This window comes from Carassius gibelio, chromosome A20 (genome assembly GCF_023724105.1).
Source record: "Carassius gibelio isolate Cgi1373 ecotype wild population from Czech Republic chromosome A20, carGib1.2-hapl.c, whole genome shotgun sequence".
In the NCBI taxonomy this organism is placed as follows: domain Eukaryota; kingdom Metazoa; phylum Chordata; class Actinopteri; order Cypriniformes; family Cyprinidae; genus Carassius; species Carassius gibelio.
In genome coordinates, this window is record NC_068390.1 from 3,225,891 (window position 1) to 3,228,390 (window position 2,500).

Here is a 2,500-nt window from a genome sequence, read left to right on the forward strand (position 1 = left end):
AATCAAAGCTGACTTTCAAACTAATTTTATTTTTGCATTATTACTCCAGTCACACAATCCTTAAGAAATCCTTTTAACAATCTGAATTTGTAAAAAATAAAAAATAAAAACTTTTATTGTTATCATTATTATTAATGTTGAAAATAGCTGAGAATATTTTTCATGTTTTTTAGGGTGGTAAATTAAAAGAACACCATTTTTTGTTACATTTGTTACAGTTACATGTATTTGTTACATTTATATTATTTACATCAAGCTTTTGAGTGGTATAGTTTTGTATATTGTTATTGAAACTTCATAATATTTAACTTAATTATACATTTAGTCAAGAATTATAGTTTGGAAAAAGTCTAACTAGTAAAATGTTTAGACGTTATGTGAAAACTAGTAAAAGTATATAAATAAATATAAAGAGACTTACTCATGTTTATGATCTCTGCTGAATAAAGTGCTTCATTCTTTATTTTCTGAGGAAATCCATTTCTCAAATCCTCAACCACGTCACATCTTTTTGGGGTGAATTATGTGTTATTCCTCTCATCGCGAAGCAAACAGTAAAATAAAAGCACTTGAACAACAGTCTGGCTGCTTTTTCTTCTGTGTGGGCGTATTCAAGCCGCGCTTCAGTTTGAATCTGAATAGAGCGTTCAGCGCGGGGGCGTGGTCACTTTAGATATAATGAAGGGAGACGTGAAAAAGGACATCGCCTTGTTTTCATATGGATTACTTTATCACAGAATATTTGTTTTCGGCAGCACTTGTTTAGTTTAAAAGTAGAAATGTCAAGCTTTCTATAGATATCTCTCTCATGTCTCTTCGTTGAGTATTCACAGAGTTAGAGGTTCATTTTAATGACGTGTTTGTAAATGAAGATCAGCGCAGACAAAGGCTGCAGACAGCACATCTTGTTTGTTATCTTTATTTTATAAGTGCACAAAGTTTTGTTGTTATTATTTTCTGTATCCAAAAAAGGAAACCCTTTATTGGGTTACAGTCAGCTTGCTGACTGAGTTGGGTTGTTTGCAAGTAGGTCAGGCAGCAGTGTTGCACACAAACTGAGCAGAAGCTGGTCTGTTCTTGTAGTCGTGGCCGAGTGGTTAAGGCGATGGACTAGAAATCCATTGGGGTTTCCCCGCGCAGGTTCGAATCCTGCCGACTACGCTGTTTGCTGAAGGCCACGAGGAAAAGCGTCCATGAATTTTTCAAGGTCCTCCCACTGATTTGCGAAATGTCCTGTCCCTCTTCGATGGACCAACACGCCGCTGCTGCTTCTGGTATTCGGGATCCAGGGGTTAACTTGGGTGAGCCAGTGGCACGCCGTGATCGTATAGTGGTTAGTACTCTGCGTTGTGGCCGCAGCAACCCCGGTTCGAATCCGGGTCACGGCAACACTCTGGCGTTGAGTGTACGGGAAGGTTGACATTTTTTTTACCACCTCATCTTTCTTCTCTATTTTGTTTTTGACGCTTGGCCTGTGCAGGGAGCCACCAGACAAGGGGGCAGGCAGCCTACAGCTAGACGTAGTCGTGGCCGAGAGGTTAAGGCGATGGACTTGAAATCCATTGGGGTCTCCCCGCGCAGGTTCGAACCCTGCCGACTACGGGAGGGCTTTGCAGTGTTGCTTTAGCTTTCTGTGATGGTAATTGTGCCTTCTGTGGTCCTTTGTCCTAACTGCTTCTAGCTTTCATCCCGTGACACCTGCGTCTCTTCTGGGCAGCTTGTTGTAAAACTGCTGTTATATAAAAGGTGAGATGCCAGTACTCGACAAGAGCCCGGATAGCTCAGTCGGTAGAGCATCAGACTTTTAATCTGAGGGTCCAGGGTTCAAGTCCCTGTTCGGGTGAAGGTCTTTCTTTGGCCTCACCTTGCTATCACTACGGTCCATCTCTTCTGCTGACTCTGTACTGGAACGGTGTTCCTTCCTGCTCCCGGTGATCAGGGGATCTCCCTTGTGGTTAGTGACAAACGAACAATGTTAAATGAACAAGGCCAAAAAATACATAAAGAACAATGGTGCCTGGGATTTTTGAGAACCGGAGCTTGTAGCCTAGAATTTTTCTTTGTAAATTATGTGAAAATCATCTTGTTTACTCACTTACAGAAAACAATACATTGATTTAAATTGTCTAAGACACTTTTTGTTGGTAAAAGTCATATGCGAGTAGGCGTCAACTATCATGATTTACACCTGAGAAGACAAAGCCCTGCATAATGAGCTGCATAAAGAGCCGCTCAGTCAGCTGTTGTCACTGAGAGGGAGGTGTTACAAGAAAGAACGTGAGAACAAAATAAATGTATATAATTTTAAGTTTGGAGTTTATTTAGAATATATTTAATTATCCCACAACATAATTTAATATGGGGGAGCAGTTAAACAGTTTATTAGGAACAATCAAAGCTGACTTTCAAACTAATTTTATTTTTGCATTATTACTCCAGTCACACAATCCTTAAGAAATCCTTTTAACAATCTGAATTTGTAAAAAATAAAAAATAAAAA

General features: G+C 39.5%; 3 non-coding genes across 3 annotated transcripts; all 3 read left to right on the forward strand.

Moving 5' to 3' along the window:
* Window positions 1-1,079: 1,079 nt before the first annotated feature.
* trnas-aga (transfer RNA serine (anticodon AGA)) lies at window positions 1,080-1,161 on the forward strand. The gene has a single exon. It is a non-coding gene; the product is annotated as a tRNA-Ser (tRNA).
* Window positions 1,162-1,316: 155 nt separating this feature from the next.
* trnah-gug (transfer RNA histidin (anticodon GUG)) lies at window positions 1,317-1,388 on the forward strand. Its single transcript has one exon. It is a non-coding gene; the product is annotated as a tRNA-His (tRNA).
* Window positions 1,389-1,520: 132 nt separating this feature from the next.
* On the forward strand, window positions 1,521-1,602 carry trnas-uga (transfer RNA serine (anticodon UGA)). Its single transcript has one exon. It is a non-coding gene; the product is annotated as a tRNA-Ser (tRNA).
* The last annotated feature ends 898 nt before the right edge of the window (window positions 1,603-2,500 follow it).